The sequence below is a fragment of the Notamacropus eugenii genome, chromosome 1 (assembly GCF_028372415.1).
Source record: "Notamacropus eugenii isolate mMacEug1 chromosome 1, mMacEug1.pri_v2, whole genome shotgun sequence".
Lineage (NCBI taxonomy): Eukaryota > Metazoa > Chordata > Mammalia > Diprotodontia > Macropodidae > Notamacropus > Notamacropus eugenii.
Window position 1 is genome coordinate 501,002,675 of NC_092872.1, and position 26,237 is coordinate 501,028,911.

Here is a 26,237-nt window from a genome sequence, read left to right on the forward strand (position 1 = left end):
ATTGTTTGCACCCATGTTGCTCCTAGAAACTGTGAGAAAACAGCCATTGAAGCAGACAGTGCCTGAAGGTGGAAGGGGGAGAGGGAGAAGGAGAGGCTCAGGGGTGAGAGAAGAAGGCTTCTGAGATTAACCATCCAATCAGGAGCCATTAAGGTTCCCTAGAGCATAACCCACAGCTGAGCAGGAATAGAAATGGAGTGGGGGGAGGGGGGAGATGGAAAACCCCTCAGTTAGCAGCTCCTTCAGATGTACCCAGTTTCTACTGTCCTTTCAAAGAATTTGGCCTCTGCCTACTGCAAAGAACACTCTCAGGGCTGTCCTTGTTTATATGAAATGCTCACTTCTACCTTTGGAGAATTCAAAGTCCACTCATTCTGGAGGACAACTGGTGCCCACTGTCCAAATGCTGCCATCATGAGGTGCCTATGTCTCCTGGCATCCCACCCCTTTGCCTTGTGGAAGCTGAGCCATCTTAGGTTTCAGCTGGGATCTATAAATATGCATACAGCTATTTATACATAAAGGCAAAAGAATGCCTTTGCTCATGATGTTCCCTATGCCTGGAATGTCCTCTCTTACCCTTTCTGCCTACTGCATACCTACCTATCCTTTAAAGTCCAATTCAAAAGGGCTTTTCTCCATGAAGCCTTCCTTGATGCTCCACATAGTCCTTTGTTTTGCACCCATCTGATGAACTTGTTTCAGTACTTCAGAGGACCTACGATCTATTCTACCTGGGTACTCTCAAAGAGGAGAAAATTCAAAAGGAATCCAAAAGACGCGGATGGTTCTATTATCCAAAAAGTGACTGAGAAACATTAACAGGTCTTTATCTACCCACATGCCTATGTTCTTTCTGATGCACTTTATGTATTATGTGTTTGCAGTTTATCCTCCTACAAAATTATAAATTCCATGAAGCCAGGAAATATATCTTAAGGGTAGGAAATGGAAATGTGTCTTATTTAAACTTGTGCCCTCCCTAGTGAGATAACAATAGTAACTGGCATTTATATAACACTTTAAAATTTGCAAAGCATTTTACATACATTACTTCATGTGAGCTACGACACAACCCTGTGAAGTAGGTCTTAACAATTATGGTATTGTTATCCATCTCTCACAGGTGAGAGAACTGGGGTTCAAAGAAGTTAAAGGATTTGCGGGTAGTCACACAACTAGGAAGTGTCAGAGGTGGTATTCAAACGCAACTTCTCCAAGTCCCAAATCCAGCCTTAGATTCACCAGTGGCCTCCAAAGTAGGAAGCCACACAGTCCTAGCCAGTTGTGGCATGACCCCAAGGGGCAACCAACCGGAGGGTGGAAGGTGGATTATATCCTTTATAGACAATCATAGGTTTTGACTTAAACACAACTATACTATCTGCCTCAATCATTATCTTTCAATACTTCCCTCATTCCACCTCCTCCTGCAGCTGGCCTCCCATGTCTGTTCATGCTCCACACCTCTCCCTTTCTGCCTAGGGCACCTAAAACAACTGGGTTAGTGCCACCAAGGAAATTCCTCCCAACAATACACCACATTCTACCCCTAAGACCACCTTACTGTGGTGGGCTCAATGCTTTGGAGCAGTGATTATTGAATAAGAATTGCCCCTTATATTTTTCATTTTTCATCAGACGGAGTAAGTCACACAGAATGGGATGCCATTTTCATCAAAAATCTCATTACTTTCCAAGACTGATCTTTCTTTGAAACTTCTCTTTTTCTGTTAAGGGACACTATCTTCTCTCTGGTGTTTCAGGTTCTCAACTTCCTTGTCATCATTGATGCTTCACTCAACTGAAACTACTCTCTTCAAAGTTACCAATGATCTCTAATTTACCAAAACTGATGGTCTTTACTCTTGTCCTTCTTAACCTCTTGACCTCACATTATTGATAACCTCCTAGATGGTTACCCTCTGCATTCTGGATTACTAAAAATTATATATGTTGTCACCTTTAAAAATTCTCATATCTGCATACCTTTAAAGCTTGGAATAGAATTTTCTACTTAAAAATTTTCCAAATGAAGAGTTTCAGAGGAGGACCCCAAGCCCTGACTGGGGTGACCAATAGGAATAAACTTTCAGGAGACAGTGAAAAGATGAAGTCAAATATAACAATATTCCTCATTCAGCAATCCCAAAACTGCATGTATTCTGATGAGGTTTAAGTATCAACCTTCAGGGAGAACATGACAATAGTCTTAAGTTAAGTTACCTAATCCTGTGTTTAACATATCTTTTGTGTAAGGAAATAATGCCTGTCTCATATCTGATTAATATTGTACATTGAGTACCTTTCTGCTTTCCCCTTTGGGAAAAGAGCAGACATGAGGCAAAACATAAGCTTTAAGTAAAGTGTCCCTAGGGCAATGAGTAGGGATGTATTAAGACAAAGAGTATGAAAAAAGGGAGACTATTTCCTCTCATTAAATGCCAGACTATACCCAATGACTGAATCTGGTCAAGGGTCTGAGTCTAGAGATGAGACAAGTCGCTAAGGGAGGGGAGGAGAAGGAAACCCTCTGAGGTTCAACATGGGGTATTTCTGTCCAATATAAATAAGTATATATGAATATTTGGGGGGGAGGGGTTGCTCAAAAATGTTTTGCTTATGAAGTACACACAAAAAAAGTTTAGAGGCCTAGCACTGTATCATTAAGGTATTTGTTGAATTGGATTGAGTCATCACAAGGGTTTTGTCCCACAGACCCAGCTCAGATGGCCCATTCTGCTAGACCCAAACGTAAAAGCTGCATCCTGTTATCCCCTTTTTAAAAAATCTGCCTAAAAAGCTAATTCTCTCACTTTCTTTCTGCCTCTCAGACAGATGCCTCTCTGAAAGATGCTAATTGTTCTACTTATCACTTAAATGAGGATTCTTGAATTCTATAAGCATTGCCAGACAGGCCAATCCAGTGCCAGACACATCCCGGACAGAAAAAAACACCATAGAATATATATTTACACTCCCACCTCAGTACCTTTGCTCAGGCTGTCTCCTACAACCTAGAACCTGGAATGGCCTCCCCATCCTTCTATCTTTCTAGTTAAATTTCAAACTCCTTGAGCATATAAATAATGCCTTAGAATCACAGAATCTCAGAGTTAGAAGGAACTTCAAAGGTCATTGACACAACCCACTTATGAGCAGAAATATCCTCTTGAACATCTTCAGCAAATGGGTCATCCAGCCTACATTTAAATTTGAAACCTTTAGAGATGGGAAGCTTATTAATCACCATTAACTATTCATTAACTAACTCTTCTCCCAGTTCTGCTCCTGAGTCTCCAGGCTTTTCCACCTCAACCCCAGCTGCCTTCTCAACTAGGAGATGCCTTCATTCCTATCCCCCCTCCCCTAACTGGTGAGTTCCTGCCTGGAAACTTCATTTGAGAAGTTCCCAGGCTCACTTCTCTCCCAGCTCTGCTACTAGGAGATAGGAATATATTTGTAGGGAGATGGAAATGAGCCTGAAAAGAAAAAGCTATTGAAGACAAAGAAGAAAGATATTACTGTTGCGGTTAGGTCCTGAAAGAGGTAAGTCAGAATAAGATGATCAAGGGTGTAGGTAAAGGCATTAATCTTTTTTTTCATTTTTAATATTTTCCCCCAACTACATGTAAGAAAATTTTTAAACAATCTTTTTTTTTAAGTTTTGAGTTGCAAATTCTATCCCTCCCTCCCTCCCTTCCCTACCCCTCCCTAGATGGTAAGCAATTTGGTATAGGGTATACATGTGCAATCATGTAAAACATTTTTACATTAGTAATTTTGTGGGGAAAAAAACTTGAACAAAATAGAAGGAAAGAGAGAGGGAGGAAGGAAAGGAGAAAGGAAGGAAGGAAGGAAGGAGGGAAGGAAGGAAGGAAGGAAGGAGGGAAGGAAGGAAGGAAGGAAGAAAAGAAAAAAAAGAAAAAGAATGATAGTATGTTTCACTACGTATTCAGATGCCATCAGTTCTTTCTCTGGAGATGGACACCACTTTTTATCATGAGTCCTTTGGGATTATCTTGGATCAGTGTGTTGCTGAGAATAGCTGTCATTCACAGTTGTTCATCATGTAATATTGTTGTAACTATGTACAATATTCTCTTGGTTCTGTTCACTTCACTCTGTATCAGTTCATGTAAATCTTTCTGTATCAGTTCATGTAAATTTTTCTGAAATCATTCTGCTCATCATTTCTTATAGCACAATAATATTCCATTACCATCACATACCATAACCTGTTCAGTCATCTCCCAATTGATTGGTTCCCCCTCAATTTCCAATTTCCAATTCTTAGCCACTACAAAAAGAGCTGTTATAAGTAATTTTGTACAAATAGGTTCCTTTCCCAAAGACATTAGTCGTAAACAGGACTGAGGAAATTTCTTCTTCTGTGACCAGAATAGAGGAGAGAGTAGATGTTGCTGCTGCATTTTCAGAGATAGAGGAGGGGAGCTGAATGAGTTCATATCACATACCCTTAATCTTCTCAGTGAAGTAGGAAGGCAGTCAGTCAGTCGATAAGTATTTATTAAGTACCTACTATGTTATGTCATATTCGGTTGTTTGTTGTAAGTAAAGGGTTATAACTGGAGCATGACTACAGGATAAAAGGTATGGAATAAAAGATGTGAATCAAAAAATTTTTAAAAATCCCTGCAATTGTTGCCAAGTCTTCCCTCTTACTGGATATAAAATCTTGGGATGATGAAACAGATAGGGAAAAATTGGAGGAATGTGTCAGAAGCACGCAGGCAGATGGCTTGGTCTGGGGATCTTCTAAACTAGATCCAATGAGAAACTTCAGATACAACATGTAGTTGAAGATGATAAAGTTGGGACAAATATGCTAGAGAAATAGATAATTGCCTTTGAAAACTATGTGCAGTCCATGGATATTGTTGCCTTCAATAAGGTCTAAAACCTACCATCCTTGAAAGTTGCATTTAAATAGAAATATTTTTAAGCAAGAAAAACAACTGAATAGCAAATAGTCCAAGAGTTAAAGTAGTATTCACAGAATGATAAAATGCCTAAATGGAGACCTCCAGTGCCTTGGATAGATTCTCCAGGGATGGTTATTGGGAAGATAAGGACAGGACTCATATAGGATAAAAAGACATGGAATGTAGATAGGTTGCAATTTCTACCAGCGTAGGAAGTACCAATATCAATGAGATCACCAAATCAGCCATCAGTGTAAAGAAGACTTGTCCCAGAAGACTAGCGATGAGGAAGAGGTCCCAATTCATCTGCTTCAAACGTGATGAGAATTCTCCCAGAATGCCCTCTCTGGTCTATAACGTCAAAGAGGGAATGAATAAAATGTACTCAGACTTATTCATCAAACCCCAGAATGTCAGCATAAATAGAATCCCCTGGGAATTTGAGAGAGGAAAGTCGAGGATGGTAAAAGGAGTTTCTTTTTTTCCCCTCCTTGCATTCTTCTTTTCCCACCACCTCATATTCTTTCACCCTAGCCTGAAATCTCTCATTTAAATTATTTTGATGGAACTGAGCAGCACTGAGGCATCATAGGTTCATAGATTTAGAGTTCAAAGCATTTTCAGAGGTCATCTAGTCCAAAACTTTATATATGAGGAAACTGAGGCCCAGAGACATTATTTGTTCAAGATCTCTCAGGTAGCAAATAGCACACAGGTAACAAATAGCTTGAGCCGCTAAGTGGTGTAGTATACAAAGCACTGGGCGTCGAGTCAGGAAGACTCATGTTGATGAGTTCAAATCTGGCCTCAGACTCTTACTAGCTTGTGTGACCCTGGGCAAGTCATTTAATACTACTGCCTCAGTTTCCTCATCTATAAAATGAGCTGGAGAAGGAAATGGCAAACCACTCCAGTATCTTTGCCAAGAAAACTCTCAAATAGTCACAAAGAATCAGATGTGACTGAACAACAACAAAATAAATAGCAAAGCCCATGACCAAATCCATATCCTTTGACCCCAAATCCATTGTTTATTTCTACTGTGCCTCTCTGCCTCACTTAGGTCCTAACCCAGGATGCCCTTCAGAGTCCTCTTCTGGCTGCTTCTTTGGAATCAACTATTTGTTAGTGAACATACTTCTCAACCAGAAGTCAGAGGCAACTCCCAGCTTAGAGCTTCTCGACTAATTGGATTATGGTTGTTCCTCTGAGCATTACAACACAATTTGGTTCACACATTATTTTCTTGATAGATTCTCACAGCTCCCAGAGGAGGAAGCAATGAATTCCTAGAGGTTTTGAAAATGAGTAAATGGAGATGAGGTATTGCAACAAGCCTTTTTGCTTTGCTATATCTGACTCTTATTTTACAGACCTAAACTGTGTTTCATTGTATCTTGTCAACTGGTTTCTTTAACTCGAAGGTCAAAGCTCCATGGGGAGAGCCACCTGAGGTTCCTCTGGTGTTATGGATAGAGAGCAGAAAGGTGGTGCTCCAAATAACTTCTGAGGATGCTAGTGGTGATGGGTTTCTATCACAGAGACAGGATAATCTAGCTTTCCCCACCTCTGCCAATTTCTTCCTTTCCTCTGACTCACTCCTTTCTGTAGGATCCTTCTAGCTTTGCCCCTATTAAATGCTATTCCAGGCCCTTCAGTGGAAGGAGGAAGGTTGTATTTGTTTCAGCTCTTGTGTTGGAACTATGTCCAATGCCAAGATCATCCATGCTTCCAGAGGACCGATGATGAAGTATACTATGTACTATGTTCCTGACAGAGAGATGACAGATTTAGGGTGATATAGATAGATAGATTTGTATATAGTCAATGAGGGGATTTGTTTTGCTTGACTAGGCATATTTGTAACAAGGAATTTTCTTTTCCAGTGGAGTGGGAAGTAGAAGGGAAAAAATAGGTTTCTGTTCATTTTAAAAAATTTAATCAAACAGAGATGTTGGCAGAGGTGCTACAGATGTGGAATGTTGCATGCATTTTCAGATGAGTCACTATATTGTTAGTTTCACTTCATCATTTTGCTTTAGTACAAGAGACTTTTCTTGGGGTGAGGGTAATCTGTAAATGTTTGTATTGTAAAAACAAACACATCAATAAATTTTTTTTAAAAGTCATAACACCACAGAATTCAGAATTGAAGGAAACCATAGAGTCTAGTGCCCCCATTCTATAAAAAGGAAAATGATGCCCAGGGAAATTAAATGACTTCCCGAAAGGCACATACTATAGATAGTAAATGGTAGAACTAAAATTCAAAACCAGTTTCCTAGCCTCCAAATCTAGGACTCTGTTTGAAATAGATTCTCACTAAAGGACTTGGGATTGAAGGAGTCCCCCAAATCTTTCTTCAAATAAAATATTTGCAAAGGGCTTAGCCCAGTGCTTGACACACAGTTGGCACTTAATAAATGCTTTTTCCCTTCTCTCCCCCTTACCTCCCTGGGGTATTTGGATTCTGAAAGAGGAGCAAAGTGAGCACAACACTTACTTGCCCTGAAGGAATGAGGATCTAATATAGGAATCTTAGGTACCAGATGTCAACACCAGCTGCTTCAACCAGCTGCTTCCATGGCCGTGACAAATAGAGGGTTCTCAAAAATGTTCGTGCAAACAAAGCCTCACTCTGCTACCTTCATGCTCCACAGATTCAGCCTTGGCCCTGCTAAATTTCCTGTTTCCTGGCGACTGCTTGTCTGGCACTCTGGTCTGATCCTTTCTTGGCACCTGCTTTGATACTTTCCTGGTGCTTTGCAAAGAGCATTGACCTGTTGTATCACATAGACTAATCTCCAGCAAAAGAGCCAATCATCTCTGCACTTTTCTTTCCTTGAAACAGATCACCTAGGATGCTAACCTGGCCCCTGGGCCAGGCAGGGACATCAGTGATAGACTCCCTGCTGGAGGGGTAGAGTGGGGGGGTGGGATGTATAGCACCTAGTTTCAGAAAGGAAGTTAAATTCCCTTTACCAATCTCATTACAGATTAAAAAAAAAAAAGTTGAGGCCTAGAAAGGGGAAATGACTTGTCATAAGTCCCACAGCTATTGAACAGTAGGGTCAGTCCTAGCAGCTAATGATCACCTATGATCTCTTCTCAGCTCTGCTCAGCAACACAATGATCCAAGACAAGTACAAATGACTCAAGAAGGAAAATGCTGTCCCCATCCAGATAAAGAATTGATGGACTCTGAGTGCAGATCGAAGCATATTGTTTTACTTACTTTATTCTTTTTCACATTTTCCCCCTTTTGATCTGTTTCTTTTTTCACAACTGTCACTAATATGGAAATATGTTTTACATGATAGCACATGTATAAACTATATCGAATTGCTTACCATTTTCGAAAGAGGGGAGGGGAGAGAGGGAGAAAAATTTGGAACTCAAAATCTTGTAAAAATGAATGCTAAAAATTGTCTTGACATGTAATTGGGAAGAAAAATAAAATACTATTTTAAAGAAATAGTTAATCTGTCCTCTTAGAGGACAGATTGCTCCTTTTGTAAGTAAAAGGTATCCAACTTGTTAAACTAATCTGTATTAAAATTTTACTGTTCTCTTGAAGAGGACACTTGATTATCAGTTTTTTCACTTTCCAATTAGATAATCACAAAGCAGAGAGAACCAATTGGTACCACTCACCCCCACACCCCGTATCCCACTTTTGTCTCCTAGATGGAAGGTGCTCCACTGAAGTCAAACCAGGTTCCTACCAGTCTGTGTAAACTGGCCACGCCCATTTCCACCTCCATACCTTTGCTCACGCTGTTTTGCCCTGCTTGGAATTGACTGATTCACTCAACAAACATTTATTGAGCATGTCTGAGATCTGTGCTGTGGGCTGAGGAAATATAACAATCAAATGAGACAATTCAATAAAATGTAACACTTCCCCCTTCCTATTTGTTTAAGTTCTAGTTATCCTTCAAGATTCACCTCGTCTCACCTCCTACCTTCCCACACTGACTCCTAGATTCCCAGAAACATATTTTATCTCTTACAGTAACTAACTAATTCCTGTTTGGCTAGGGGAAGGGAGTAAAAAGTAGGTATGTCAGCCATGCCCTCCATACTGCCTAGACTACTTGTTCACTGGACCATAACTCTAGGATGCAGCTGAAGTGGCAGGGGATGAGGGTCCTAGCCTCTGTTTCCCTGGTGCCTTATGAATAGACCAGCCCCAAAATCTATATTGTTGGAAAGGGGTGCCATTGCCCTGGACCTCTAGATCATACAGAAGCAGAACCAAAAAAACAAGGTAAAAGTGACTCCAAGCAAAAATTCTTCAGAGCCAGTTTGACTTGTACTCATGTGTTGAGGTTTGTGGTGTTGGGGACCCCAAAGTACCGACACGCCAGGTCCTGCTTGAATGAATTCAACACAAGCCTTCTTAAAGCCAAAGAAAAACAACGTTTATTAAAGATTCACGATACTGGGTTGGCTCTTAAGGAGCCTAACTGTTTGTAAGGCTTGTATTAATAAGTGGGCCAGATAGAATCTCAGCTAGACAGTCAGAGCTGGATTGAATCTGAGCGCCTTCATGGAGGCGAGATGGAACGTAAATACAGAAAAAAAAGAATGAGGGAAGAATCCAGGTATTGCCAAGTAGTCTGGGGTCCCAGGCATGGTCTTGATAAGGGATATTAGCCTGGAATGTGGATCAAACCCAGGGAGGATCCTGATGGTAGTGGCTGGTTGGCCAGACAATCCACAATCCTGGCAGGGAGTCTTGGACCTCAAGAGAATGCTAAGTAATAGGATCAAAGGGAGGAATATCAAAAGAATGTTAAATCAAGTAAGGGGAATCCAAGGAGCCCCCAAGGCCAGGCTTTCAGGGGCCCTTAGGACAAATGGGACCAAAACCCTCCTGGTCCAAGGGATAAAGGTCTTGGCTTGGGCTTGAACCCCATCACATGGACTGATAGAAACTTCTGACTCCTATTTAATAGACTACTCATTTAATCCACCAGTGCCTGGTGTGTACCTTACATTACCATGACTTCTGCAACAGGAATTGGGACCCAAGGGAGCCTGCTCTTGACTTTGAAGAATCCAGACCTGGGCCTTACTGTCTAGCTGACTCTCTTCAAGCTCACAGATCACCAGGTCCCCAGATGAAGTTGCTTCAGATTCCCAGGGCTTTTACTTTCACTCATTTCTTAACCCTTCTTTATTAATGAACCTCCAACCCAAGGGACCAAGCCTTTTGACTCAGGCCACTGAATTAAAAGATCTGCTATACTGTATTATTTCTAATAAAATATCTCTCACTTTCTTCCACTTCAACTATAGCTTGGTGCCCATTTCTACAATCAACTAGGACCTACTTCCACCATTCCTTTCTTCCTCTGCTGTTAAGTAATCTAATACATGTTTTTTCTGGGGATTATTTACAAATATAGTGTTGGCCTGGGGCACTTTCTATGGAGCTAGGTATACATTTGCACCCCTTCTGGTGAGGCATGTGCTCTATCTAGCCCCCTGCTAAATGACATAGATGGCTAGCAGCTTTTGGACAATCCCATAGTCACCCTGATGGAGGGAATGAGGCAGGAGGTAGGGCTTGGTCAAAAAGAAATTAGAGTATGTAAATCTAAAAATAAAGCAAAGTAAGACCATTAGAAGTACATATGAAGAGAGCCTCCTACTACCAGACTAAGTGGTACCAAATATCAAAGTTATTCTGCCTCATTATAATTCACCACCCTCACCTCAGAAGCCTAAGGCTGACCTCCCTTTGTCTGCCATCAATCTCCCAAAGATGGGAAAATACAATGTTCTTAGGAGTCCCAGAAAACTCTTGCTGAATTGGCATCAGTTTACCTGTTTAATCTGGCCCAACCTTATTGGTTTATGGTTTATTCCATCCATCAGATGGATATATGGGTAAACCATTTAAGTGCTTTGGCACTGTGCTTGAAACTACATGTGGCCTTCTAGGGCAGTCTTTTATGAAAAGGTTTTGTTCTGTGAATTTTGGATTCAGCCAAAGGGCTACACTTGAGGAGCTAGAGGGCCACATGTGGCCTCAAGTTCCCCACCCCTGAACTTTATTCTATGATACTAAGCTCATTCTCAGCCATTTAGGAAATATCCTGAATGCATGTCCCATAAAGATTGGCATAATTCAACTAAATGGATCACTTTCAAAATTCACAAAAAATAATCCTTTCCCTTATATTCTTTTAGGGTTACATTTGCTAAATATAACCCTTTGAGTCCAAACCCTAACCCTACCCTGACAATGTATATGCTATTTTGTACCTATAGTCCCTGTATCTCCATCAATGTGTTGAGGTTTCAGGTGCTTGGGACCCCAAAATATCAACACCCCAGCTCTTGCCTGAATGAATTCAACTCAAGTCTTCTTTTAGCCAAAGAAAAAAATAAAATATATTAAAGATTTGCCATATTGGATTGACTCTTAAGAAGCCCCACCACTTGTCTTGACAAATGAGCCAGATAGAATCTGCACTAGAGGTTAGATCTGAGCTTGCTTCAATCTAAGCACCTTCGTGGAGGCAAGATGGAGTTTATATACAGAAAGACTGTGGGAGGAATCTAGGGGTGATCTATAGTCTTGGAGGAGGGGTCTAGGGAAGGTCTTGAGGAGGAGTCTAAGGAGGATCTTGATGGGACTGGGGTGACTAGAGGTCAGAACCAAGAGAGTGGGATTTTGCTGGGATAAAGTGTGGGAAGCAGCTGGAGGCAACCAAAAGCTAACAGACATGGAGGGTTAGGCTCTCTTAAGGGTAACAGAGATTCAGGTATAGCAGTAATAGAAAGATTATGGCCTCAGGCAAGCACCAGATCAAGTGGGAAGATTCAAGGAGAGTTCAAGGGAGTTCCCAGAGCCTATACCCCATCAGATGGATAGATGGCACAATTATTATTGTATGGCACTGTGCTAAGTGCTGGGAACACAACTACAAACAAACAAGATGGCCCTGGAACTTATATTCTAATGGTGAAAGACAACACATGAAAGAGCCTTAGGAAGAGGCCTTGTTGGTAGAGCAGAACTAGTCAAGTGGGAGCAAAGCAAGTAGGGCTGCAGTCACTCCCCAAGTAGGGTGGGTGAGGGAGCCACTGCCCAACATTGTGTGGTCCCCTAGACAAAGATCTTCTGGGACCAGGAAAGCGAAAAGAAACCTGGAGAGAATATGGAGCAGGAAACAAAGTGAGTGTGGCTGGGGTCCCTTGCAAAATGATCAGGAGAAGATAGCCATTAATAACGGCTGAGGAAGAGGAGGAATGTGGTTGAATCTTTATTTTCTGGAACCAAGATTGTTAATTGAAATGAATCTGAGGGCAACTGCTTTGTAGTGTTATTTTCATTTATATTACTGAATACATTGTGTATTTTTCTCTTGATTCTGCCTTCTTTCTTCTCTATCACTTCATACAGGTTTTCCAGTGCTTCTTTGAATTCCTCATATTCCCCATTTCTTATGGCATAATAATATTCTGTAACATCTCTGCTATTCACACTTTGCTTCCAGTTTTTTTATTTCCCCAAATGGCGTTGTTATGAATATTTTGTTATATATGGAGCCTTTATTTCTATCCTTACCTTCTTGGGATATATGCCCAGTAATAGAAAAGGTATAAAGTGAGCGAGTTTTCTCTCATAATTCCAAATTGTGCAATCAAGATTAAAAAAAAAATCAACTTTACATATACAAGATAGAAAAGACTTGGCTAAACAGCAATTTCATTTTACAACTTCTGGGTGTTTTAGGAGGTGGCAAGCTCAATATAAGTCAGCAGTATGTGCCATGGCAGCCAAAAAGGCTAATGCTGCCTTAGGTTCCTTTAAGGAGTAGGGAAGTGATGGTTCCATTGTACTATGCCTTGGCTAGACCATATCTGAAGTACTGGGATCATTACTGGGTACTACATTTTAGGAAAGATATTGACAAGCTAAAGAGTATACAGAAGAAGGCAATCAGAACAGTGAAAGATCTCTAGATCAGTGGTAGTGAACTCATATATGGGGGCCACTAAACCACACATAGTCATACATGGAGAAATGGATAATTTTAATTACATTAAATTAAAAGCATTTTGCATAAACAAAGCCAATGCAACCAAGATAAGAAAGAAATCAGAAAGCTGGGGAATAATTTTTACAGCCAGTGTTTCTGATAAAAGCTTTACTTCTAAAATATATAGAGAACTAAGTAAAATATATAAGAAAATTTATAAGAATCATTCCCCACTTGATAAATGGTCAAGGGATATGAGCAGACAGTTTTCAGATGAAGAAATTGAAGCTCTCTATAGTCATATGAAAAAATGCTATAAATTACTACTGATCAGAGAAATACAAATTAAAACAACTCTAAGGTATCACGTCACATCTATCAGATTGGCTAACATAACAAGACAAGAAAATGATAAATATTGGAGAAGATGTGGGAAAATTGGAATATGAGTGCATTGTCGGTGGAGCTGTGAATTGATCTAACCATTTTAGAGAACAATTTGGAATTGTACCCAAAAGGCTATAAAAATGTGCATACTCTTTGACCAAGCAATACCACTTCTAAGGCTGTATCCCAAAGAGATCATACAAATGGGAAAAGGACCCACATGTACAAAACTATTTACAGCAGCTCTTTTTGTGGTGGTCAAGAACTGGAAATTGAGGGAATGTCCATCAATTGGGGAATGGTTGAACAAGTTGTGGTATATGAGTGTAATGGAATACTATTCTTCTATAAGAAATGAAGATCAGGCAGATTTCAGAAAAACTTGGAAAAACTTATATGAACTGATGCTGAGCAAAGTGAGCAGAACCAGGAAAACATTATACACAGTAACAGCAACATTGTGCGATGATCATCTTTAATAGACTTAGCTCTTCTCAGCAATACAACGATCCAAGACAATTCCAAAAGACTCATGATGGAAAATGCTATCCACATCTAGAAAAAGAACTATGGAGTTTGGATGCGTATTGAAGCATACTATTTTAACTTTTTTTGTTTTTTTTTCCTTTCTCATGGTTTTCCCCTTTTGTTCTGATTCTTTCACAACATAACTAATGTGGAAATGGTTGTTGTCCTTCATCTTCGAAGAGAACCATAATGACATCACCAAGATAAAGTAAAATTTCAGCGTGTCTGACTGTGGCTGATCAGACCAACAGTGAAATGGTATGGGTGATGTCTTTTGATTCGTACGAAAATTGGATTCAAGTGGGGCAGAATTACACAAAGTTGTCAGCATCACTTTCTCCTCCAGAGTCATCATAATCCAGTGGCAGGACAGAGTCAAAAGGGCTAGCGATGGCTCAGGTTGCAGTGGATGACCTTGGCGTCTTCAGTGCCTAACCAAGCTCTAAGTGTTCTACATTGCCTGCTTCATCTGCCTTCATGGCGCTGGAACAAACTGTTCTCATCTGCCCATTCCACCAGAGGAAGTCTTCACATGCTTGGGGTAGACACCCCCCCTAACTCACCAATGGGTTTGAGAACCCTTGTTTACCCTTAACCTGGTTTGGCCTGTGTGCTGAAACGGTTTACCATGGCGTGGCCACTGCACATGCTGTAGCTTTTTGGAGCCACAGTTGAGAGTTAGGTGGAACAGGTGGACACCAAAGGTGGAAATAGCCCTGAAAAGGGTTCGACAGCCATCGTACCAAAGGTACTGGTCCTCCCTGAACACACCCTACACCCCAATGTTAATGTGAAAATATGTTTAATATGATTGTACATGCATAATCTATATCAGATTGCTTTCTGTCTTGGGGAGGGAGGAAAGTAAGGAAGTAGGGAGAAAAAATTTGGAACTCAAAATCTTATAAAAGTGAATACTGAAAAATATTTTTACATGTAATTGGAAAAAATAAAATACTATTAAGTGTGTGGGGGAGGATCATACATGCAGGCCATGTATTGACTTAATAAACTACATTTAATACATAATACATAAAAATTAATTAATACATAAGCACATTAAAATCAGATAGGAACTGGTTCAGATCACACTTGGGAGTATTGTGGGGTGTGTATCCCCACAGGTCAATTTTTTGATACCTGTACTCCACATTAGCCCATAAGAAGACTGCGTGAAGAAATGGGAATGACAGAAAATTTAGATGGGATTTGGGGTGGTAAACTAGGGGTTGAATTAGGGCTGTAGGCTAATTAGATAACAAACACTAGAAGCCTGATAAGACACTACTCGCACCTGTATGACCTAAGGCTAGATAGAGCCTTCAGGTACCTAAGGTTGGGGGAGGGTGGCTCCCAAGCAGTAGCTAAGAGTCACTTTGCCTATTATTTGTCAACTTCTTAAATGTAAAGGAAACTTTAGCTTCTGGGGGGCTGTCTTCACTTGGGAGATCAGCAAGAACAAGAAATTCTTGCAGTGCAATATGGAGGCTAGACTCCAGGTGCTTCATCTGAACCCCATCTAAAACAGATCTGCTTGCCATCTTCCAATATTTGCAGGGCTGTCACAAGGAAGAAGGATTCAATTTACTATTTGACCTCAGAACACAAAGTGTAGAAGTTGTGAGAAGACTAATTTAAGACTGAAATAGTTAAAAAAAAAATTTTCCCCCAACAATTAGAACTATCCTAAACTATAGTGGGCTACCTCCAGAAGTAGTGACCATTCTACCTCAATAGAAATCCTCAGGCAAAGGCTAAATAACTACTTGGCAGGTATGTTGTAGGTATTAAGGTATGGGTTGACTAAATTACCTCTGCAGGTCCTTCCAGTGCTATGATTCTGTTTCCCAGAATGACTGGCACAATTCAGAACTCTAAGAGTTCATTGATATGCCTGTTTTCCTACAACCACTCTAACACTGACTATTTCCTTTTTTTTTTTCACCATCTTTGTTATTTTGAGTGATATAATCTCAGAATTATTTTAATTTGTATTTCTCTTAGAATTAGTGATTTCATATGGTAATCAATCATTTCCACTTTTTTTCTTCTGAAAACTTTGTATCTTTTGACCAGAGAATGGCTGTTGGTCTTATATGCTTGTATCATTTCCATATATGTTTTGGATATCACACTCTTGGCAGAAATATTTGATGCAAAGATATTTTTCCCAGTTAACAAGTTTTACTACCCCTTTCCAGCCACATCTTTCTTGTTGTAATGGTAATTTAAATGGAAAGATCTTTCCCATTCATTAATAGACCCATGTGACCTTCTTAAATCACATGGAAGCCCAAGTCACATGTGGTAGGAGGAACTTGCTGAATGGGTGGAACAGGAAGGGTGGAACAGAACTGGTAACTTTGCTGGAGGAGTATCAACAGATGGTGTGGATTGGTTGGAAATTTATAGGTATTAGTCAGAATCCTTCTGTACACCAAGCCTTTAGAGATTACAATATGCAAGGAGGTAACAATATGACTAATCTGTTAGCTTTGGCTGCAAAAGGATGGACTAAACAGTATCCTAGTGACTCTGTGTGGTCTAGTAGAGACAGACCCTGGTACTTAGGGACTGTATAGGAAAGTTAAAGGAGGAAGTTAATGAAGGTTGCCATAATGATCGGAAACACAGATGCGTACTATGGTACCCCCTTAGCAGTTTCTCATAGGAATAAGATAGTGAAGACGGCTCCTCCTGCTCACAAGCACCCAGTTTTGACTCTAATAATTGGGGAAATAGGGCACCCTCTTTTGGAGGTGTTGGACAAGATTTCACAGTTAAGTGACTTAGGGGACTAGGGAGAATATAAATTTCCTTGAGAGAGAAAAATAAATAGCCACCAGATTCAAAGGCAGAATAAATTGACAAGAAAAGAGTTGCTTACTGCTCTATTGAGAGCAGGGGTAGATTTTGGAAGCATAGATGGTATTCTAACTAATGAACTATTCAGAATGTACTGAGAAAAGGGGCTTGATACTAGACAGAACAGAGAAGAACTGCTCCTATAGATCCTCCTGAACCCTTGTATCCAAGTTTGTCACACCTTCAAGGAGAATAGGAAATTTACCAATCTCCAGCCCAGATTAAAAAAATACACAGACCACAGAAATTATAGATCCTATATCAATTTGACTATACATTGGGAAAAATGGATCAAATGCTGTAACTAGGGCATTAATAGATAGTGGAACAGAGACCTCCGAAAATATGGAAAACCTGAGAAGTTTAAACATGGAACTCCTATCACTCTCACAGGATTGGGAGGGGCTGAAATATCAGTCAGACAAGTCAAACTAATGATGACAATTAGCTAAGAAAGAATTTACTGTGGTAATTGTACCCATTCCTGAATACATCCCTGGAATAGATATATTGAGGAGTATGACTTTAAATTTACCCGAGAGGAGGTACTAACTTGCAGTAAGGAAGTCAGAAATTAATACCGTCTTAGTGGGCAAAATAAAAATGGACCCAGTTACTTTATCTGAACCTTCTGAAGCGATTACTTTAAATCAGTACTGTGTGCCAGGTGGGCAAAATGAAATTAGCAATACTATTAAGGAAAATGTTGAGGCAGTAGTGTTAGTCCCTAAAGCCACTCGGTGTAATAATCCTGCCTGACCACTATGAAAATAAGATGGGACATGGAGAATGAGAGTGGATTATAGACAATTGAATAAGTTGACTCCTCCCTTGTATGCTACTGTTCCAGATACTTTTACCTTAATAGAAAGGAACCAGAAATATGATGGGACTTGGTACGCAGTTATTGATTTAGCAAATGCTTTCTTTACTATCCCAATAGATTCTAAACAATGGGACCAATTTGCTTTCACTTGGCAGGGCCAACAATATACTTTCTCGTGTTTGCCACAAGGATATCTGCATAGCCCCACTATTTGTTACAGAATTTGGGCTGAACATTTGGATGAATTAGAGCTACCTGATGTACAGCTTACCCACTACATATATGACATTATGATACAGGGGGAAAAAATGTAAAAGAAGTGGAGAAGAGCTTGATGCTGTTAATTGAACATATGAAAAGCAAAGGGTGGGAAATTAACCCTATAAAGATTCGAGACCAAGCTTGAACAGTAAAATTTTTGGGGTATACAATGGAATAAGGGGCTGCAAGAGATTCTCCCACAAGCCCAACAAAAGATTCAGGATTTTCTATTCCCACCAATAAGAAAGAGACTCAAAAGTTTATAGGATCATTTGGATATTGGTAACATCACATACCACATCTACGACAAATTTTGAAACCCTTATATAAAATTACTAGGAAAAAATATGAATTTGATTGGGGACTTGAGCAGAGTAAAACCTCTGAAGAATCAAAGGCTGCTGTACAATTGGCTCTAGATTTATGGCCTATGCAAAGTGGCCTGATAGAATTACAAGTGATTATACAGGATGAACGTGCAAACTGGCATTTATGGCAAAAACAATAAAGCCGAAAGGTACCCTTAAGATTTTGGTCTAGGAAATTCCCTTCATTTGGAATTCAATATACCCCTTTTGAAAAGCAGTTGTTAGCTGCATATTGGGCTTTGGTAGAGACTAAACAACTGACTTTGGGCCATGAGGCAATATTAAGGGCTGGAATCCTGATTATGACCTGGGTAATGAGTACCACAGCTGCTCACAGATTTGGACATGTGCAAGAGGCTAGCACAATTAAATGGAAATGTATTCAAAATAGATCTATAACAGGCCAAAGCGGAGTTTCTGCTTTACATGAGTTTACAGCAAGCATAGATACTGAGGAAATGATACACCCCCTGAACCAAAGCAACAGCTGGCACAGTCCTTGGTAAAATGGAATGATAGATACGATGGATTAACTGAAGAACAAGAGACATGCATGGTTTACTGATAGGACAGCAAAACATTTGGGACACAGAAGACACTGGAAAGCAGTAGCCTATAACCCAGGTATTACGTGGACTTTGGAATCGATTGAGATAGGTGAAAATAGTCAATATGCTGAATTTATGGCAGTACATCAAACCATAAAATGGAACATGGACAGTGTCATATATTCACTGATTCATGGGCAGTAACTAATGGGTTAGCTACATGAATGCCCATGTGGAAAAATCAAAATCAAGAAATTCCTGGCAAACAAGTCTGAAGCAAAGAATTATGGGAAGATATATGGAGCATCTCTTTGGTTGCTAATTTGTCAGTTTTTCATGTAGATGCTCATGTGACCCTCACCACATCAGAACATGAGTACAATACACATGCTGATCAACTAGCAAAGACTGCTACTCAACATATTATCCCTACTCTGACGCCAACTGATGATCCAGTATTAGCAAAATGGGACATTCAAAGGGCCAGCCATTTAGGGGTCCAGACCACATGCCAGTGGGTACAAGACCAAGATATTAGTATCTTTCACCCATTGTTAAAACAAGTAGCAGAGAAATGTTATATATGTCAACTGGAAAAGGAACAAACTCTTCTTTGGGTAGTAACTGGAGAGATAGCAAGGGGAAAAGTACCAGTCCAAATTTGGAAAATAGATTATTTTGGACCCTTACCCCAAGATAAAGGATGCAAATATATATGTACTTGTGTTGACACCTATTCAAGTGTACTAGTGGCATGTCCCTATAACAACACAACCCAGAAAAACACCTGTAAAACTCTAGATATCATAGGTCTATATTATGGAACCCCAAAGCAGATTCAAAGTGACAGTGGGCCACATTTCAAAATGAAGAGATGTTGCATATTAAACAATATAGAATGGATAGAATATGGATATATTATACACAATCATCTGAGTTAATTGAAAGAATGAATGAATGTATTATTGAAAGAACAGTTAAGGAAGTTAAGTTCTAATCATTTTTATCAATATTGTAAAGATAATTTGTTCACTGCTTTACATTACTTGAATAATAGACCATTGGGAGGAAGTACACCTCTATCTAGAATGATGACACCAAATCTACAAATTAGAAAACAACAAACACATAAGATCCCAAATATTGAGTATTGGACCATGAAGCCAGATGTCCCAGCACCATATCCAGGAACACCTAGTTCAGCAGGATATGATTCACATTGTTTAGAGGACTTTTGGTTGGATAGAAAAGAAATAAGAAAAATCTCTACTGCAATATGTATGAGAATCTCTAAAAATGATTTTGGATGAATATTACCTAAATCAGGATTAGCAGCTCAAGGAATGCATGTATTGGTTGGAGTGATAGATTCTAATTATTGAGGAGAAATTATTGTGACTTTCAAAATTTAGGTGAAGAATCTATACAGTATTATAAAAATGATAGAACAGTTCAAGTGATTATTATTCATTGTGAAACAATACCCCTTGTGAAAACTGACCCTCCTTCCAAAATAACTAGCAGAGGAACTGAAGAGATGAGTTCTACTGATAGAATAAAATTCGGAGCTAAAGTATGGGTAAAACAGAAGCCAGATGATGTCCCAAAAGTTGTGGAAATTATAGCACATGCTAAAGATAATACCATAACTGTTGTTTATTCAGGAGAAGATCATTACCAAATTGTACCCTTAACTCATATATTCTACTGCAAATGAGGCTATGATAGTGGGTTTATGGAATCCAGAAGCACCACTGACCCTACCTAATCTTCTTCTGGTTATTGTCTCCTTGTTTCTTTTTGGCTTTTTGTCTGTTAAACTTGTTTGCTAGATTTGTTTCCTGCATGATTAGTATCTTCCACCTGCAGATGCCTGATCACCTAAGCTGGATGTCACCCCTGTCCACAACTGTGATGTGTCACCCCTGGACCTGGCATTGACCAAGCTCCAGATGCCAGCTAAAGAAAGAATTGACCTCTCAAATGGGACCTCTTGGGTCAGGGACAGTTCTACACCCAGTTTCAGCAGGAAGTTGCCATAGAAGAAGATACTTTCGACCCTTACCCCAAGATTTTAGGCCCCATTTGTTCAAGGAGGGGAATGATGGAGTGCTTGTGCTCAAACTTCACCCTAAGATATTATTTTATGTACCTATTTTGTGTGATCCCTGTTATATTGTTGTAAAGTTCAGTTGACACCAGTTGTCTAAGATATTGTTTTAGATGTTTATTTTCTGTTATAGTTCTGTAGGTACTAGTTGCCCCACCAGCCTATGTAATAAACACTAAAGATATTGGGGCTGAATGTAATGGTAATGTAAATAGGAAGATCTTTCCCATTCACTAATAGGCCCACGTGACCTGCTTAAATCACATGGAAGCCTCAGTCACATGGTGGGAGGAGCTTGCTGAATGTGTAGAACAGGAAAAGTGGAATAGAATTGGGAGGAAGTTGGCGAGAGCAGTTGTGATGGAGGAGAGAGGACACAGACAGGTACAGCTAATCTTGTGAGTGTTTTGTGGGAAAACCCTAACAGGCAGGGGAGGAAGGCTTGGGAATTTGTCCTCTGCATTGCTAATGTGTATTGACATCTTGACTTCTATGATGGATTTGGCTTTCTGGTGTTGGGATCTGGCTTTCGAGTATCTGAATAAATGTTTTTCTTCTGCCTTCCCTGTGGAGAGTCAGTTATACTTTGCGATTCAGAACTATACCAGCATATTTGCAGTCACTGTTAGTGCTGTGAATATTGCCTTGGTGGTACACATGTCTAGAACAGGGGGATGAGAGAAGAGAGGTCCAAGGGGAGAAAAAACAAACTTACAATTTTGGAACTGTGGAATCTTAGAATTAAAAGGACCTTATGGTCACCTTTGTAAACTATTGTGTTACATAAATGTGAACTAAAAATATTATTATTCCTCCAGTAAAGTTCTAATTAATTTTTCATTGTAAAGACAATTCCCAAGTACACAGAAACTCTCAGGGCAGTATAAGTTGTGCCTGGTTTTACCACACTGGTAAGGTATTGACTATGAGGGCTGGTGACAGACTGTGAGTTCTTTGGTTAAGGACTCAACCTAGCTAAGTTAGGAAAGTGTCTTCACCAGAAGGTTGGCCCATAGTATAATAGTATAAAGATCTTCCCCCACCCATTAATGGGTCTACTCATTAAGGGAAGCTTGACTGGGGAGGCCCACACTTTTTGTTAATTTTCTAATGAGGCACTGGTTCTCAAGGGTTGTGTTGCCCTCTGGCTCTGAAAAATGTATAAATACTCTGAGGTGATGTTTTACTTTGGGGCTTACTCATTGGAAGTATTTGTTTGACCAGATGAGACTCTAGGCAGCCACTAAGGAGACCCCTCTGGCTTTGAAAATGCAAATGTTAGTGCTTCTCTCTCTAGCAACTATGTATGTATGTCAGACAGTTGGAAGCCCTGTCGGTTGGTTGATCTTTGTTTTTCTGTTTGTATTTTCTCTGAAGTTCAGACTGCTGACTTTTCCCCCTGAACTAAGTGAATTATACATGTGCTTGACCCCTCAAAAGTTGTTTTCCTTTTAGAAAAGCAGATCAAAGAACCTGTGATAGCAGGCCATCCTGGATGTGTCAGGGTGCTTACTTTTATACATAGATAACGACTTTGGTGGGGTGGGGTAGTTAGGTGTGGGAAAGTGAAGAAGACTAAATCAGTAGTATGCTATAGTAAAAAAAAAGTGTTGGATTTGGAGTCAGAAGACTTGATTAAAATAATAAACTCTGCTACTTATTCTATGTATGACTCTCTAACACTACCAGTGATCATTTAATTGAGAGATCTAATTTCCTCTTCTCATTCCTCATCCTTCTTGACCCCTCTGTATCACATGATGCTTTTGGTCATCATGTCTTCCTGGATATTCTTTCTGTTATGGGTTTTCATGACACTTCTTTTTCTTATTATTCCCCCTATCTGACAATTCTTTCTTTGTCTCTTCTGTTCATTTTTCATCTGTGTCATACGCACTGATCATGGATATTCCCCAAGGCTCTATATGTATCCTCTTCTGTTTTTCACTCTATGTCTAGGTGAACTCATCAGTTCCCATGCATCCAATTATCATCCCATGCTGATAATTACCAGATCTATGTATTCATTCCTAACCTCTCTCCTGAGTTCTAGTCTCATGTAGTCAACTGCTTCTTGAATATCTCAAATTGTATATCCTATAGGTATCTTAAACTTAACATGTCCCCCTCTTTCATTGAGCATCACCATTCTCCCAGTTACCTAGTTTCACTCACTGCACGTATACAATCTGTTGCCTAACCTTGCCCTTTCTACCTTCACAACATTTCTCATTTGTGACCATTCTCTCCATCTACACAACTGCCACCTTAGTTCATATCCTCATTACATTTCACATGGACTATAATAACAGCCACCTTCTAGTTAGTCCCCCTGCTTCAAATCTCTCCACTCCAATCCATCCACCATTCAGCTGCCAAAATAATTTTTCTAAGGTGTAGCTCTGACCACATCTCCACTCTACCCTCAATCAAAAAACATTAATGGCTCCCCTTTACCTCTAAGATCAAATATAAACTCATCTGTCATTTAAAGTTCTTCAAAACCTGGCCTCTTCCTATCTTTCCAGTGTTTTTACACTTTACTCCCTTTCATACATTTTTACATCCCAGGTACACTGGCTTATTTGATACTCCTCATCGGTCTCCTGGTATTAGCAATGGCTGTCTCCTATGCTTAGAATGTTCTTCCCTCCTCCCTCTGCTTCTTAGTTTCCCAGGCTTTCTTAAAAGCCAGTTCAAATCTTACCTTTTTACAGGAGGCTTTTCTCATCCCCTTAGTTGCTAGTGTCTTGCTATAGTAAAATTATATTTTATCTACTCTTTATATATTTTATGTAGTTACAATGGAAGCAGCTGGGTGATACAATGGATAGAATGTTGGACTTGGAGTCAGGAAGACTTGAGTATAAATTTTGCCTCAGACACAAGCTAGCTGTATAATCCTGAGTAAGTAACTTAAGCTTTCAGCTTGCATTCCTTCATCTGTAAAGCTGAGATAACAATAACACATACCTCACAGGTTTGTTGTGAGGATCACATGAGATAATATATAGATATGGTACTTTATAAACCTTGCAAAGCACCATATAGATGCTAGCTATCATTAGTATTCCAATACTTAAAACAGTGCCTAGCACAGAGTAGGCATTTAATAAATGTTGATTGAGTCCCACATTATTGATATTATCCTCTCACTCATTAGAATGTGAACTCCTTGGGGGATGGAACTGTTTTTGCCTTTCTTTGTATTCCTAGGGCTTATCACAGTGCATGGCACTTAGAAACCACTAAATATGTATACATATTTACTGACTGTTACATGCTCTCAATGTCCAGTTTTTAACGAAGTAAATAGTCTTGATTTGTAGGCATGTGGCTTCTGAATATTCTACCAGCTTCTGACCTCTTGAATTTCTCAAACCTGAGCTGTATTTTTTGCCACCCTCCTATGCATATATTTCCCCATGAATTAACCAAATATCAAAGTATATGTTGACTTGATTTGGAGGATCTCATCTTTCATCATAGCATTTTTCTCCTTCTTCATCCTCTGGAGCAGATGTTGGCACAAAAGCTACATTTTTATTTGTGGTGCTCTTTTTTCTTATGTTCGTCATGGATACAGAGAGATGAGTTGACTACATGGCCCATAAAAGTCTTTCTTATTAGCCCTTGAAGCCTTCTTGTCCAACTCTGTGTTTGTTTCTCCAAGAAGAATTAGTAGACCATCCTTCCATTTAACAGCAATTTCCTCTTGTCATCTTACTTCATTTATCATAACACTATCAAGATCACTATGATTCCATTCCTTTACAGGTATAGTAATTCTTTGGTTTGGGGGCAAAGATTATATAGAAAGTATGTATGACTATGAATGTTATATAGTCGATCTAAAACCTGTGGTTCTTAGCACCTTCTTCTGGCCAGCTTTCCACCCCTTGCTATCACCATCAAAGCAGAAGGGACTTCCATTTGAATGACAGCCATTTTTGGATATTTCTTTGTTTTGAGAGTTTCCATGGCCAAAAAAAATTCATCACCTTCAACAGCCTACTGCTAATGAACATTTCTGCTCTTAGCTAGGTTAGGACTTGGACACCAGACTCAATCTGTCAATTGGCACATGTCAAAACTTTCAGCATAGCAGGAATTGCCACAGCTTATGGCTCTGTTGGCATAGTCTTCAAGAACCCAAGGTCATTTCCATGCTACAATCAGACCTCAGAGAAGGATTTTATAGAGGATTTGTTTCCTTGGAAACAAATATTGGATTTTTCTTTTTGCATGTCCAACCCAAAATAAATGCCTGTCTAGCCACATCTTAGCCTAATGTGATTGTTCTGTTATCTGTGTGTATCATAAATGCATGTCTATATCAGCATGTCAGTCCTACATTGTGAGATGCTTGAGAGATCAGAGATTGGGTCTGAGTAATTCTCTCTGGACAGCAACAGGCACAGGGCTACATGAACTTGTAATGTATACTTGCTAGGATTATGTAGATTTATTCAATAAAACTTTGTGCATGTAGGCACCATTATTTGGATAGTAGTAATCATTTAGACAGGAGACAGTTAGATTTTAGTCTTTGTGCCAACTGTGAAAAAAATTCCTAAGCAAATTAATAGGATACTGGGATTCAACAGTACAATTAGGTCTATTTAAGCAAAGAACAAGGGCTTTTGGGGTTTTGTTTTCTGTTTTTGCATTTCAGAAGTGCTAACAAATAATTGATGTGTTAATTACAAAGTATTCTTATCTATTCATTATAGGTAGCCCTACAACTCTCTTTCAGAAAATACTTTGTTAGCAAGTTTTTCCCCCTAGTCACTGTTTGTCCTTCAATGTGATGAGACTGCATTTCCTGGGATAATTCATAAATCCATGGGATAATTCAAACTAGTCTTTTGATTAGTTCAAATTAAAGAGTTTTGATTGTGTTATTGACTGAGGCGAAGTCAGAGAAGATCACTTTGAATTTTGTGTTTTATAACATTAAAACAGTTTCAGCCATGTGAGGAAGCAGAGTCCAAATCGTAGGAAAGGCTAATCAAGTTCTCAGTTTTATAGACACTTCCAGGTGAGGAGTCAGGGCCCAATTTTCTGGTGTGGACACCTTTCTGGAGGGAAACTCTCACACTTAGAAAAGTCAGACTCCAGAGGGAATCATCATCCTGCTGGATGGATCAACTTGGAAATGGGGAGAGGAAGGATGACCAGGAGCTAGACCCACACTGTCTTCCTATCTGTGTCCACTGGCAGTGATTGAAAGAGAACAGCCTGTGGCAAGAACACATTTTAATTGAGTTCTATTCAACTCCAAATACACAATGAGAATTAATAAATACATGCAATGGCCCTTCTTTTCAGATAATTACTGCCAAATAGCAATGACCTTCGCAGCACTTGCATTCTTAAAATATATTTTTTTATTTTT